The sequence below is a fragment of the Strix aluco genome, unplaced genomic scaffold (genome assembly GCF_031877795.1).
Source record: "Strix aluco isolate bStrAlu1 unplaced genomic scaffold, bStrAlu1.hap1 HAP1_SCAFFOLD_52, whole genome shotgun sequence".
NCBI lineage: Eukaryota > Metazoa > Chordata > Aves > Strigiformes > Strigidae > Strix > Strix aluco.
This window is the reverse complement of record NW_027436610.1, coordinates 2,121,059-2,136,821: the sequence shown is the minus strand read 5'-3', so window position 1 is coordinate 2,136,821 and position 15,763 is coordinate 2,121,059. Positions and strand designations below refer to the sequence as shown.

At 52.6% G+C, this 15,763-nt stretch overlaps 1 pseudogene; it reads left to right on the top strand.

Annotated features, from left to right (window-relative positions):
• The window catches only part of LOC141919052 (hydrocephalus-inducing protein homolog), a 106,220-nt pseudogene that overhangs the window by 56,476 nt on the left and 33,981 nt on the right, over nt 1-15,763 (top strand).

The following is a 15,763-nucleotide window of genomic DNA, read 5'->3' as shown; positions in this document are numbered from 1 at the left end:
AGCTCTTTGCAATTCCCCAAGCTTCACCTTCTTCAAAGGACCCACAGACATCCTTCAGCTGCAGTGATGATAACACCAGCGCAAAGCAGGTGCCCTTTAGCCTCTGGATCCTGACTCCTGCATCACCTTTCCCTCTCCCGCGAGGTGTCTGAAAAAGAGAAGATATTTCATTATTTAGTTTCTGTGTCTGCAGATCTCTTCTCTGGTTCCCAGGCTTCCAGAGAAGCACAAAATCCTGTGAGCAAGCAATTCAGGTTTAATTAGAAGCTTTTCAGCTATCCCTGATGTCTGCCTGTGGTCTGCTTGATGCCATGCGCTCTGATTTATCAAGTGTTATGATGCTGCAGCTGTTTGATATCGATACATCCAGAACCAGTTTCCCAAACACTGTCTAGTTTATATAAACCATGCAGGAAGCCCAGAGCAATGCATAAACAGGAGGAAATAGCTTAGGTGGAGCCAAGCTTTGAGGCTACAGAGAGCTTGTCACTGGAGCAGGGGCAGCAGGACACCTGTTGCAGCACGACTGTTGAGGTTTCTAGCTGGCTGTATGTGCCTGTAGATGTTCAAAGCTAACCTTAGGCTGCTGCAGGCTCTCCACTATGGGCCAAATCCTGCTCACTTTTCTCCTCTGACCAGTATCACTGCTTTTATGAGGCTACTAGAGCTGATAAGGTTGTAAGAAATTACTGTATGTGAGTGAAAATCATCTTGTGCCATTCTTCTTGAGAGAGGATACAAAACTGAAGACAAGTGGTCTGGGTTCACTTTCTGCTATTGATCTTGTTCATGCAGCTGCCTCCTCGCGGGGTCCTATTCCCTCCTCTGTATGCAAGAGTGTTTCCCTGTCCCCGGGGGATGCTGTGGTTTCTAAACATGAAAGGATCTGATATACTTAGAGAAAAACCACCTAGAAGGGTAGAAACTAATAAAAATAGTAAATAGAGGTGTATGCACTTTTGGAGTTGAAAAACTTGAAATGCATCAGGAAGGGAAGGAGTTCTGTGGCCACTTCATGTTGGTTTTTTCCCTTGTGTCCTGTTTCTGTAGCAACCCAGTGATGTCCTAACTCTGCAGTACCAGCCTCTTTCTTTAAGAAACGCGTCCTCCCTGCCACTCAGCATTGTCCTGGCCTTAGAGCAGCCCTTCTTAATATGCGGTGCAGACCGGCAGCCCCTCTCTGCAGACGTTCAGGTGAGCAGCCGTGGGCCTTCCTGCTGGTGGGGTTTGAAGAGGGGGGAGTGTGGTGGTACGTTTCTGTTGGGAGGTCCTCTAGTAGAGAAGTTTGTTCTTTAGACTCAGTGGTAGACTGGCCTGAACTAAATCAGATTTGAAAAGAGCTGCTGAAGGAAACGAGATATCATCTGAACTGGGGAAATACATCCTGGCTCTAAGACGTGAGGAGAGGGGAGCAGGCAACTGGGTCTGGGCAAGCCATGTAGTAAAAGTGTCTCTTGGAAACCATCTAGCTCTCCAGCAGCCATTCTCAGATAACCTCAAGAGCAGCTTGCTTTCTTCAAGGGCAGCCCTGCTTTCAGGAAGGCTGAGGAAGCTCCTCCAGCTGCTGCCCTATTGTTGGTGGAAGGTGTTGGACATGGGCTCTGCTAAACACTTGCTGTAGGCATGGCCACCACTTCTGTGCTGTGCCAGTGACTAGCCCCTGCAAGGGTGAGGCTGCAGTGCCATGCTGCTTGTGCCGTGAGGGTAAAGGAGTTCCTCTAGAGCTGGGGCAAAAGGCCCTGGTGTGCCAGAGTGCTGATTTAGTTGTGTATTTAGCACATTGCTTCTGTGGGTCCCGAATTCAGCAGAACAATATTTATTTTCCTTGTGTATTGATGCAGAGCACAGTGAGATGAGCCTGAGATAGTCTCAGACAAGAGCGTGGTGGGGCTTGCAGTCAGGTGCACACAGTGAAGAAAACACAGGATGAACTGAGAAGCCTACGCTGGGGTCACACATTGAACATTTACATGTTTTGTGCTGCCAGACCTTGGGACTTCATCACACTGGTGATTAATACTCTTCATTTCCTTGCAGCCCATGAAGCTGGAGATAGGGGAGGAACTTCATCTCTCCATCAGATTTAACCCTGCTTGTGAAGAGGATTTGTGTAGCCGGGTAGTAGAGAAGGTTCTGAAGATACAGTTTCTTGAGCATCCTCATGAGGAGCGGGTCACCGTTTGGGGAGAAGTCTACTTTCCGAATCTCCATATCCAGCCCATGGCCCTGGACTTTGGCTGCATCTTGAACGACACTGAAGGTGTGTGTTACGTCGAGATGACCAACTGCAGCCCACTTCTTGTCCAGTACCACTGGGCGTTCCTGATGGACAGCCTTGTGAGCCAGATGAGGTATGTGCCCCTTCTCTCTCTCCTTGAAGCTCTTCTCCTTCCTCGTGTCCTGTTTGTGCTTTGCAAAGACCAAGGCTGTTTGCCTGTGATCTGACAAATTGCTTTCAACTTTCCCTGTGGGAGTAACACCTACCAGACGTGGTCGGGCTTAGGTGCTCAGGGAATAAGTGATCTCCACCAGTTTGACGCTGGGAAGGAGACAACGTTCTCCAGCCAAGCTGGGGCTGTGAGATGCTACCAACGCTTTTTGCATCGTCCATAACCTAGAGTCCTGCTTTATTTCTGGAGCTACAAACCTATACTTAGGCACTGGGACAAGAAGATATATGATGTGACTTCTTTTTCTTCCCTGCCAACCCTATGTGTTGTCATTTTACACTAAGAACCTACACAGACACTGCCACCAGAACAATGTGCTGCCGCCCCAGTCTCTTGCTGCTGCTTTGCTGTAGCCCCCATACTGGTTCCCCTGGGAAGGAAGGCTGCTGTTGGAAAGCTGCTTTCTCAGACCTTTGTGGCCTGAGGCAAACACCACACTGGTGAAGTGAGTTTTCATCTGTTAAACTGCACATCACATTCCCCAAACAGCTATTTAGTGTTTTACAGGGAAACAGCAGGTTCTGCTGCAGCTTTGGGTACAGCTGTAGGTGTTGGTGGGAGCACTTGTCTGAACGTCCCTGGGAAGCAGGGCAAGCCAGCGCTGGGCTGTGGTTTCCAAGCCCAAGAGCAATCTTGCAGTCATGCTGGAGCACATTTATAAACACATTTCCAGCAGTTCCTCCCGCTGTGGCCTCTCTGCATAGTACAAAAGTCTAGTCTGGGCAGTTTTAGTTACAGTAGCAAATGGTTTTTCCATAATGCCCTAGGAAACCGAGCAAAGTTAACCATTGTGTGTTGAACTGCTGCCATTACAAATAATAGAGATCATCAATAAAGAGGTTTGTTTAGAGAATTGGGATCTGGCTCAGAGGACACAACCTGCTGGGAACTGGAGATTAGCTATGGCTATGAGGAGAGCTTGGGGGAGAAGACCTCCAAAGCAGAGCCCAGGTACCTGCTGGTCCTCAACCCCCAGGATGCCCCAGCACAGGCTTGAGCTGCTTTTTGGCTTCCTTTAGGGTGAAACTGGCCCACCCAGCCTGGTTCCTACCACCTTAGACTGCATCCTGTTCAGCCCTTTCACAAACTTATTGAGATCCAGCTTCGGCCTCCTGCAGCCTTTCCCTAAGGAGAGGAAGAATTGAGAATCTCTCTCTTCCCAGGGCTGGAAGCCTCCTGCTTGCCTTTCTAATCACCCAGGAGCAGCCTGCTGCTCTCAGCTGGTTATGCTCAACCACTTCTTCTGCTCCCCCCTGCTTCCTAGTATTCTTAACCCTTTCCAAGCTCTAGCGCTTGTCCCCATGAAGGCATCCTGAAATGGTGAGTGTCCAGATCCCTGGCACAAAGACGGCTGGAGCACATCTCTCCTCCTTTGCTATCGGTCACGGGAGTCAATACAGTCATCTGTTGGCAGAGCTGGTTTTTGAAGCAGCTGGTACAATTGTAATTGGTGCCAATTACTTTAACTAGCATCTGCAAAATACAGCTGTCAGGCCTCGTTTAATTTTGAACAAAGACTACAATTTTATTTATTGTTAGAGCTGCTGATTTGTTCAGAGAGACCTCTGGCCAGAGTAGCATTGAGAAACGTTTTTCCATCTGATAGAGCATCAGGAGCTCACCTGATGCTTATAAATCGCCTGGCTGATGTGCAAAGCACGTGGAAGGAGAGGACTTACTGGGTCATGTTTTGCCATCTGTAAAAGCAGTGCAAGTCAGAATAACTCCAGTAAAGTCAGTGGAGACTTCGTCCAGGGCTGTGACCTGTCAAGAGAGGGAAGTACTGCTGCCGAAGGATGATCTCCACGAAGAGCTGCTGTGCCTGCAGTGCCAGTGGTGGCTGGCTCTGGTCCAGCTTCTGTTGAAGCAAAGTGCCTGAGGATCTTTAGTGCCTGTCCCCTGCAAAACTGGACCAGCCACATCCTGTGGAAATACTCTGGGAGAGGCACGAGCCCTGTCAGGTGGAGCTTGAGGGGCCTCAGACCCTCCTCTGACTCTTCTCATCGAAAGTGATGGGATGGTCAAGGTCTGTGGGCTTCAGCAGGAGCCGAGGAATCTTGTGCACCCAAAAATCAAATCCTGTGGCTCCTGCTTAAAGGTGCTGGCGAGCTTTGGTTGCTGCCCCAGGAACATGAGACACTTCACTTCCGCTGCATCCATTCCCACACAATTTGTGCTTTCAAACAAGAAATCAAAATTCTCCCTCATCTCTCAAAACTGACATTTTTTTGACTTGAATAAGTGGCTGTTGAAATTGCATATGAACTTCGAGTTAATTAATATTTGGTCACAGTGGGACTGCTCGCTGCATTTAGATGAATGCCAAATCCAGCTTAATCCCTTCCAGCGTGTGCAAGACAGGAGTTGGAGGTGTCGGATCTCACCACAGCAATGTTGCTTCTCTTCTCTGTCTCTCCGCTGCCTGGTCTGAATTTCAGTGGGTGGTTCAGTAAATACACAAACCTTAGCTCAGCAAGGGAATTTATCTAAGCAAAGAAATAGGCTTCAAGGCCATTTGGATGAAATGCTGTTCAATAGTCACTCTTGATGAGGGCAAACCTTCGCCACTACCTTCCTCAGCTGCTGGCCAGGTGGCCCAGCTCAAGCCCAGTGTTCCCACATGGTGCACTGGGAAGGCTTTTGGTTTGCGCCTGTACTATATTATTTTGTTTTCAGCTGCAAACACCCTTGAGCTGTCTGTAGCTTGCTCCAAAGTGCCTTTTTAACATGCATCTGATGGCCGGAAGGAGAAATAAAAGTGCACTGTAGGGGCCTGTAGCCTGTTCAGGTGCCTCATGGGCATGCGGTCTCTGGTGCTTTTCCCTGTGATGACCTGAGAAGAGCTTGTGCTTTGTTGGGAGGCTCGTTTTAACCCACTGCCATGGCTAGTGGGGCACCAGCAGGTAGTCTTTGGGGTCCTGGGCAAGGATGCTCCACACGTGGGTGCCATGTACTAGGGAAGCAGTCTCAGCACTGTTAAAACTCTGGCATTTAATGTGAAGGGGTGGTGGCTTCTGGCTCATGTCCCTAGTGCTGGCCGGGGCTGTGGGGAGCTGGGACACTCCTCTTGCAGCACTGCAGAGTTGAGGGGACAGTCCTCATGTTGCTGGCTCTCACACAGCCTCAGCCGGCCGGGTCACATCATCCTGTGTGAATCTTCACGTGTAGTTTGCAGAAGCGGTGTGATTTCTAGCTCCTCTATTCTGGGAGGAGGGTGTGGGAAGCTGTGGCCCTAGCAGGCTCAGAAACCAAGAGACAGGCTGAGATATTTTCTTTTAACATCTCAGAGGTTGGGGACAGTGGGTGACACAAGGTTGTCCTGGCCTTAACAGGAAGGACTCCTCTCCCCCTGGTGTCAGTCTGCCCGTACTCCCATTAAATCCCCACTGTTAATTCCTGGATGCATTTTGTCTCACCTGAGGGGTGGCCAGGTTGGGTGAGATGGACCTGGAGAGCTTAACCCCTTGCTTTCAGCCCCTCTAGCTCCAGGCTGACCTGCTTATGTCAGGAGGCTCCATCTCTCAGCTCCATGGTGCTGGTGGAGGCATGTCCACAGCCCTTCGGCCCCTCTGGTTTGGGATGGATCCTCTCTGCAGGTGGAGGAGCTGCTTTCTGCTCCTTGCCTTCCTCCCTGCATTCACAGCCTTGGCCAGAAGGTGCTGGAGGGGAAGAGCTTGGGCTGATGCTGAGCATCTTATCTTCCTCTTTCTTCTCCTTTTTGTCTCCCTTTTGAAGACAACCCCCTTTTCTTCAGCACCAGGAAGATTTCTTGTCCCAGGGGTCAGCTTTCTATTGACACCTTGGGTTCCTCTCTCCCTTCCTTTTCATGTTACATTTCTTGTTGTTCATTCTGATTTCCCTCACTGGAAAAAGTCCCTCGCTGTGCTTTGTGCTTCTCCACAGCAGGACTCACTAATCACATCATCTCCCAGCACCAGGTCCCAGAGGCTTCTGCTTTAGAGTGAAAAATATTGTTGTCTAGGCACCACAATCCCATGAAGTTGCCTCAAGCCATTCTATAAAACTAAGGGTAATTTCATAAGTGATTATGGATTTTGCATCTCAGGGGTTTACCTCTCCTCAGGAGCTGTTCTTAACCTACAGTATTTATCATAAGCAGCTCTGAGAGCCGCGCTTTCATTTCCTTGCTAGGACAGGTCACAGCTAGCAGTTTTGGCACAATCACCATGACAATGGCCAGACCCATGCGCTGAACTGGTGCATGGACTGGTGTGTAGCTGGAGGGCTTCGAGGTGCTCCTGGCCCTGGATGTGTCTGCCCTTGCGCTGCGGGCATCTCCCTATCACCAGGGACAGGCAGTGTCCAGCTGCAGGCTGCCCGGAGGCACCGTTGTTGCGGGTGAGGTGGATTTATTTCATCCTGAGGCAGATGCCCAAGTTAGCGGCTGCTGGAGGTGTTGAGCAGGTGGGTCACCCCTCAGGGCACCCCAATACTTGTTAAGGTGCCTCGGCTGAGAGAGGCGAAGGTTGCACTGGTGGGACTGGAGATGGACGATGCTCTGCAGGGGCAAGCGCGCGCCTTCGTCCCCTCCAGTCCTGTTTTGCTCTTCCACGTGGACGGTGCCGAGGTCGCCTTTGGGGTCCCCCATGTGGTCCCAGTAGCAGGCAGAGGGGGCTGGGGAGGGGTGACAGTGCTGCTGCTCATTGGTCCCTGCTTGGGGCAGCTCGCCTGGGCAGAGCCTTGTTCTTGCATGTTGTTGCAGGAAGGACAAGTCAGGTGGGATCTCTTGGGGGTTGTGAGGAGCAGAGCCTCTAATCCAGAAATGGAAACCAGCCTTCAATGATAAGCTGCAAAGCTAGAGACAAATACTCATTTAGGAGCACATCGCTAAAGGCACTGAGTTCCCAGCTGGGAATGAAGCACCCACATTGCTGTAAAAGATGGGCCTTGTTTGCCCCCGGGAACACTTGCAGATAGGCGTGGTGACAGGCAGGCGTGGTTCCAGTGTGTCCCTCCATGGGGCATCAGAAGGGTGAACAGAGTTACTGTGAGCACCTGCTGCAATTTGAAACAGGGAATGTAGTCTGAGTCACTGGGAATGTTTGAAAATGTTAAACCGAACACTTTTTACCGATACGTGTTGGTCAAACTATCAACTCAGTCCTGTCAGTAAGATGAGCTGTTGAACTGCTTTGCTGAATCATTTGCCAAATTGACCCTCAAATGGTTTGCGTTTAGAAGCTGCTGGGGAGGTGACCATGCCGTTGGTAAGTGCCACATCGGTTATAGCCTTGTTTCAGCAGAGCTGCTGCCCTTTTAGCGCGAGGTGCGGTTGGAGCCGTTGTTTCACAACCAGGGAATACCGGTGGCACAGCAGGAGCTGAACCTTGTCATCGGCATTTGCTGTGTATTGATTAAAAATGACCAAAGCTTCCTTCCCCAGAGCACCAGTCGCTGCTGCTTCGATGCTCCTCAGGGATCAACAGGCTGTTCAGTTGTAAGTCTCTGCCTGGAGTTGCTCAGCGTGTCTTTCCACGCTGCCCCGCGTGTGTGGGGGTGTCCTGTGCCGGGCTCCGTGGGTACCCCCGCACGGTGCTGGGCTCTGTCGGGTTTCAGGCACAGCAGGCTCCGGGCTCTATCCCTGCTCCTGCCTTACGGCACTTGGAGAAAGCCTCGGGCATTGCTGCTTGCTTGTGCTGACCTGCAGCTGCGGGTGGGTGTCAGGGGAAATATTCCGCATTAGCACCTGGTAGAGCTGCAGAAGTTCTGGCTTTGGCCCTCTGGGTGGGGGAGGCACAGTCTGCAGCTGTGGGTGCTTTCGGGAGGACACTGGTGGGTCTGCACTGGCTTGTTGCTCTCCGGATCTGCCCCTTTGTGTCTCAGGTTCACCTTTTTGCACAGTTCGTGTGTTTCTTCCTTTCCTGCTGTGCCTTTTACCTCCCTACAAGGCTTTCACCCGTGTCCTCTTCCGTTCCTCCTTGCAACCAGTTGCCAGCTGCCTGCGCTGCCGCTATACCAGCATCATCCCTAGGCAGCCCCATATGCTGACCTGCTCCATCCTGGTTTTGGAGCTGCTGGGTCAGACCCATTACTGAGTTCACACCACCAGTGCCCAGTCGGGGGCCGCATCCTGCCGAGGAGCTGCTCGTGCAGGCTTCCCTCCCTCCCACTGCAGGTCCACAATCAAAGTTATGTTATTTCCCAGGTTCAGCCCTCCATTACCTAAATTTTTCATCAAACCCCGCCACCAAAGGAGGAGGGAGCCTGGTCGGAGCGCTCAGTGTCTGCAGGGAGCAGCTGCAGGGATGGAGGTGTGGAGGAGCCAGCTGAAGCCCTGGGAGCCACAGGGGATCCTGCCTAAGAGCCAGCAGATGCAGATGACTCCCTGGAAGCAAAGGTTGATTTTCTTGTACACCTACTGCTTGCGTTGCCTCCCCCAGCTTGCCACCAAAAAGCCGTGCTTGTGCCAATCCCCCTTTTTTCTGCCCTGCTGTCATGTGCCCTGAGGGCGGGCTGGGCAGCAGGGCCAGCGGCTGGACACGGGGCTTCTGGGGAGGGAGAAATCGATAGTTTTGCTTGGAGAAGCCCACTCAGATCCTACGGACCTATGCTGAGTTTGGGTTTTTTTGGCTTGTTTTTACACTGTAAAATGAGACTTTTATCTGCATCATGATGTGAAGGCTTCCAGTTTCCTTCCTGTATCAAGCTGTGCCAAGTACTGTGATCTCCATGTACCACCTTCTCAACCCCAGCTGAGAAAGCAGAAGGAAGTTCCCAGTATCAGGCCTGTGCCTTCAGCTTCCCACTCCTCTGTCCTCTCTTCAGCCATTTAACAAAGTCACCGAAGCAGAGGTCACCCTGCAGAACAGCAGGAAGATGGGATTCACCTACGTGGTGCTAAGGCCCAGCGCGGGCACCGCAGACAGCCCTCTGTCCGGCGTGCCCTGGTCCTGCCCAGCACGGTGAGTATGGAGGTGGCGTGAGTGATTGACCCCGGCTCTGGGTCAGGCTGCCCAGGAGGGGGTTGTAGGGGAAAAAAACAAAATTAAAAAAAAAAAGAAAACAACCCACAAAAGCAGACAGGAGAGACAGGGCTGTAAGCAGCTGCTGCTGGGGGGCAGGGAGGGTCAAGCAAGCGTGGTCCTAATTGACGCCCTTCACGGCCTTTGCCGGCGGGTGACCCTGCAGCCACTGGCTGGAGGCACCAGCGCTTCAGTGGCTCTGGGGACCCCAACTGCTGAGCACTCCGGCTGTGTGGGCACTGGGGCCGCACTGTGCCGGCTCTCCTGAGGATCACCTTGCCCAGGGTGTGTGATTGGACAGGGCTTACTCCTTGTCACTGCCTGTAGCACACCTGCCAGCCCCCTGCCAGCACTGAGCGGGACTTAAATGCTCTCACTTGGGCATGAAGCTGCTTTGCCAGAAATTGTAGCAGCCCCTGTACCGGTCCCCCACTCCCCCAGCTTTGCTGCTCCGCAGCAGCTTTGTGGGGCAGTGAGGGGGCCAGGCAGGAGCAGGGCTGGAACAGTGAGGAGAGGAGTGTGCAGCATCCCACCATCCCAACTTCTCAGTCCTGTGTGACTGTCTTTGGGCTGGAGCAGCATTCCTGTCTAGTCCCTTTTTGCAGTGGGAAGAGGAGGCCAAATGATGTTCACATTTCCTCATGTCTGTCTCCTACAAGGGGTGACACACTGATGCCCTCTTCCTGTGAGCTTCCAAAGACCCAGCTCTGCTCGGATACATGCAGTCAGTTGCTGTAACAGCCCCATTGGCACTGGCAGCTTGGCAGGGCTGGCTTTCGCTGCAGCTGTGTTCTGCGCTGCACCAGGGGCTCAGGGGACCAAGTGGCAGGATCTGTCCCGCTCAGCAGCTTCTCCCGGCAGCATGAAGCGGGGTGGGGAGCCAAGGGTCCAGCCCGGTGTGCAGAGGGCGAGCCGAGGAAAGCTGCGGCTGTGTCCCTCACCCAGGGCTGTGTTGCTGTCTGCTCACATTTGCTCTCAGCCTGGCGGGAGCCTAGCCTGGGGCTCGGGCAGCCTTTCTGGAAGCCCGAAGAGGAGGTGCCCTTCCTGGCAACACCCTCCCTAGATCTCGTCCAAGTCTCTGCTCCTGCCTTTTCAGAGATGCATGTTTGCAGGTCACCGTGAGTCTGGATAGGCTCACGCACCCCCGGTGTAACAACACAGTCAGGAGGTGTTTGGTTGGGATCATTATAAGGGGTCAGGCCCTTCAACACCAGGCTGGGAACCGCTGATGTGCTGTGGCAGGAGCTGCTGGCCATGCTGAGAGTGTGGACACTTCACTTATTTTGCACAGTGGCTGGTAAAAGAGCTTTTTATTTCTTTAGTCTGGCTCTTGCTAGCAGAGGGTAAACACCATTAGGGGCAGAGCTGTGCTCATGCTGAGCAAGGGGCAGTCTGTGGGTCTGTCCTGGGGGAGTGCATCCCTATGAGCCCTCTGAAGGACCTGGTGTAGGAGACTTCAGTTTCTGGGTACAAGAAAGCTAGAAGGTGATGATGTTGTCTGATACTTTCTTATATATGAGAACCCACCTTCTCTTCTCGGTGTGTCTGTCGTCTGAGCCATCCCTCCACCAAACCCTCTTTGGTGCATTCTCTCCCTCTTCTCCCACACCCTACAGGGTTATGTTGGACCTGGCAAGGAGCAAGTGCTGAAAGTCTATTACCTGCCAGGAGTACCTGGAGCCTTCTGCAGGACTTTTCAGATCCAAGTGGGTCACCTGGAACCAGAAGAAATCTCCCTGAAAGGAGAGGGGAGCTTTCCCAGGATCTACTTGGACCTGCCCAGGAACATCAAAGGTGAGCATGGCCTGTCTGCTCCCTAGGAGGGTCCCCTGTTTCTCCCCCATGTCAGATGCCCGTAGGGCAGCTCACACCTGCCTTCACCGAGCCTGAAGGTTTCAGGGCTGTCAGACCAACACTCACCCCTGGTTTCTTCCTGAGGCTCTGGCAGATGAGCCCGCGTGGGCTTTGCCCCAGGAACCATCCTGCAGAGCTTGCCAGCATGTGTCGGAGTCCTGGGGAGATGATGGCTGGACAGAAATGCTCAGGAAAGCTGAGCACAGGCTGGCAGGGATTTTGGCAGGTTTGGATTTGCATTACATTGCGGAGGATGAGATGCTCCTATGTGGGGAGGAAGATGGGTGGGAATGAACATCAGGGTTGATAGAGGAAAAGCAGCATCTACTTTCCATACATTGCTTGAGGAGGGTGTTTCTGGGAGAGGCCAGAGTCGGGGGAGTGGGGCTTCCCAGCTTAAATGGGAATGGCGCTGTGCCACGCTTCTATTTGTGGATGTTTTCTTCCTTCAGGAAATGAAAAATATGAGAAGGTCCTCAAGGAGGTGATAGAAAAGATGGAAGAAAATGGCCAGAGAGAGGAAACAGTTGTTCTGGGGGAGGCTGTGGCCGTGGAGCCACCCCCAGATCCCTTGGACGCCGTGGTGAGAATGGCTGCTGCCCCGTTTGACATGTGCCACCCTCCCCCAGTGTCATTTGGTCCCTTGCAGCTCGCAGCAGGCTTCCCGGTGCCCTGCTGGCACTTGGGACCTCCCTGCCCACACCTGGCCATGATCCTGCATCAGCTTAGCATTGCCTCTGGGGCTGCCCCAGGGAGAGATCCTGAAGACCCTGCTCAAGTGATTGAATTTATGGTACTTCGTGAGGGAGATGTAGGTCATCACTGGGGTATTTGCTGCTCACAACCCAAGCCCTGCCAGGTTACAGAGCTTAATAGCAGCAGCCTGATTGTGCCCTGAGACTGTGCTGTCAGTGCTGATCTCTAAGAGACAGCAGCTTTATCGTGGCTCCCTTTACAAGAGAGCTTTTGTCCGAGCTGCTTTGGCACTGGCTGGGGGCAGGCAAAGACTTGGAGCTCTAGAAGGTTCCTGGCTTGTCTGTCTGTTTGTCTGGCCAGATCAGCTTTTGTAACAGCAACTGGGCAGGCAAAGATGTTGGAGTTCATTGCCCTTGAGATGAGGCCCTGACTAAGAGCAGAAGGTGTCACAGACACTGAGCAGCGAGACAGAAGGACCCCATCACCCCTCTCAACACGAGCAGCGGGGAGCCTTGGGAAGGACCGTTGCTAACCAGCCGCTGACTTTCCTTCCTTCAGCTCGACCCTCGGCTGCAGATGCAGATGGAGCAGATGCTGATAGAGGAACACGCCCTGGAGCAGCAGAAAGCTCTCACCTCTGGTCCCCCAGAGGCCACTGCCTTTGACCAGCACGCTTGTCGGAGGCTTCTCAAGTTAGTAGGGCCTCCTGTACCCTATCTCCAGGTGCCCCGAGGGTAACACCCAGCAGTGCACCCCTGCTCCTGAGAGCTCCTTGTGTCTGCAGAGCTGGGGATAGTGGGGACTTCAGAAAGAGTCTGATCCTGGTAGCTTTGAGATGCTCCCTGTGAGCAGCTGAGTGTCCTCACTTCCACAGAACCACCCTGAGCTTTGGAGGTGCTCAGCTCCCCACAGGCGCTGGGTCCTGCTCTTAGGGAGAGCATCAAGCCCTCCCAGAGAGCACCAACACCATCCCTGCTGGCCAGCTCTGAAAGAGGCAACTCAAAGCTGGCATCTTTGTTCCAGCTAACAGACCACACTGAGCAAAAAGAGTAGGGAACCACAGAGATTGACACACCTTTGACAAACCCTAAATCAGGTGGCTGGGATGCTGGTGGGACTGCAGGGCTTACCTCGGTACCTTCCCTCTGCTCCTTCATGAGGAGGCACGGGCACGGTAGGCTCCAGTTCAGGAAGATGCTCTGCAAAACAGATCACGTATGTGCTTTCCCGAGTGTGATTGCTCTGGAAAAGGACCCTCCCATGAATCTTGTAGGTGTTGATTACTGCATCTGTCGGTGCTGCTTTGGGGACAGATCTGGTTGCAGAGCAGTGAAGACTTCCTGTGCAGGCAAATCTTATGACAAGGTCCTGAAGCAGTTTCAGGCTGGGGCTGTACACCAGGCTTAGCAGTTTCATTGAGACCAGTGGAGGTCCACTGGACTTATCTACAGTGGCTTTCCATAGCAGAGGAGCTGTGACCAGTATTCATTTTAAACCAGTTTTATTTTAAGGTCCCACTGGTAGCTGATAAAACCTAGGTCCTATGCTCCTCGTGACTTACCAAAGTCTTATTACCAGGTGGTCAGGCCTTAGGTTTCATGGGCTTGAGCTGAGTTTTTACAGCAGTGAATCCAGAAATACTCACTCTATTTGCATCTTCCATGCTCTTGGAAATGTAGCCAGGCTGTGGTTTAAGGACTGTCCCTACTCCTCCTTTCAGAGCTGAGCTGCCCGAGTACCTCCTGGACTTTGGGTACGTGATTCTTGGTAACACCCCCACGCACGTCGTGAGGTTCACCAACACCGGGCAGTTCCCTGTGTCCTTCCGTGCTGATAGACGGGTCCTGCGTGACACAGGTAACCAGTGCTGGAGAGACTTCACGTGGGCTTGAAGGAGCTGTCTCTGACAGATTAGCTTAACTCACTGGACATGGGGAGTTTTTTTGAGTGCTGTATGTATAACTTTTTCCCCCTTGGGACCCTCCGCCTCGTGCTTTAGAGCCTGAGTTCTCCTGGCCAGCAGTGCTCAGAGACCCGGCCTGCCTGTGCCTGCCCTAACACTTCCCTGCAGCGTCTGGATGGGCTGGTCACCTTGGTCACCTCTCAGCATCTTCTGCTCTTGGCTACCATGAGCATCATCTGATGGGCACTCCATGGGCTTGTGTTGCAAATAGATGGATGCTTTGTGGTTTGGAAGTGCTTTGTTTAAAGTTCATAATGCCATAGCACTTCTTTCTGTTCAGCCTTTATTGAGAAGACAGCCTGTGAGGTCTTCTGTTGTATCAAAATAGGCTTTCAAAACAGGCCTTGACATAAGGCTGCAGTACCAGCAAACGGTGACTTGCCATATCTGAAGGGTGGTCAGGTGCCTCCTCTAAATTGTTTTTCAGGGAGCACCATGGCATGGGGGAATCTTAGTTGGAAATTCTCCTTTGGAGAGGTCTGTGCGTCCTTCCCTGGGATGCCTAGTGAAGGAATGGCTGGAGCTCCTCAACTGAGATGTTTCCTTTTTACCATGTGGGTCTTGGATTCTGGCTGTGAAAACCTTTTCTCCTTGTGCGATGACAATGGAGACGGAGTGGCAGTCTTCTCCACAGGTACAAAGGGGTCCTTCACAGAGCTGCCAGCCAGGACATACGGCCTTAACGTGCTTGTGACACGTTCATGTCGATTGTGTATCTCAGCTGCTTTATTTTCATCTGTTCAAGGTTTCAGTGTGGATCTGGATCACGTGAAGCACCTGCTCTGCTGCGAGACCAAGATGTTTGAAGTGCACTTCGACCCACAGAGTGCCAACCTGCCACTGGGAGAGGTGGACGTGCTCCTGCCCATCAAGGTACCCACGGTGTGCTTCCTCACCCCGCTGTGCCCATGCACCTCTCGGGGCAGGTGGAGGGTCGGTGACAGCAGCAGATGTCACCGGGCCTCTCAGCTGGATGCTCTGTCCTTCCCTAGGTAGCAGGAGGCCCCACGTTCCACGTCCTCCTCCATGCCAGCATGGCCATGCCATCCCTCTGCATCTCTAGGGACAGACTGGAGTTCTCCACTCTCCAGTGTGGGCAGTGCCAGGAAGAAACTGTCCAGCTCCACAATCAGCTCCAGGACCCCTGTAACTGGCTCATCACTATAAATGAGCCTGTTCAGAATGTAAAGCACAGACAACGTGTAACATGTAACTTCTCAGCTGGGTTTTCTTTGCCTCTCTTGCCCTTTCTGCCCCTGTGGCTGCATGAGCACTTGGGCTACACCTCGTCTGAGGAAGCTTTGGAGGGTACAGAGCAAGGCTGGCTCACCTGGACCTGTGCATTAGCTGGTGCTTCACTTCTCTGTTAGGTTTTCCCGTTCCTCCTCTTCTGAGGACGGTGCCTCCTCATCTGCCTGCCCTGATGACATGTTTTCCCTCCAGTTCTAGGCCAGGGGTGGCCGCGGCTGGTTTGGCTGTGGGTGCCTTCAGCACCATGATGGTGTCGCAGAGCACTGCAGGAACCAAGGGTCTCTCCTCACAGACCAAGGAGACCTAACACAATTGGTTTTTCTGCTCAGGTGGACAAACATTGGCCAGCGAGGGTGCGTCGGAAGGTGCCCCAGAAGTTGAAGGCTGTTGAGGCTTGAACTCAGCCGGCAGGCAGACGCCACGTAGCTGGCCGTTCACCTCCCCCTTCCTGGTGACATAGGGGAGGAGCAAAAAAGAAGAGAATTCGTTGGTTGAATAAAAAGAAAGAATTTACTAAATATAACAAGAGAACAACAGTAACAATAGCGAGTCCAAAAAGAAACGGA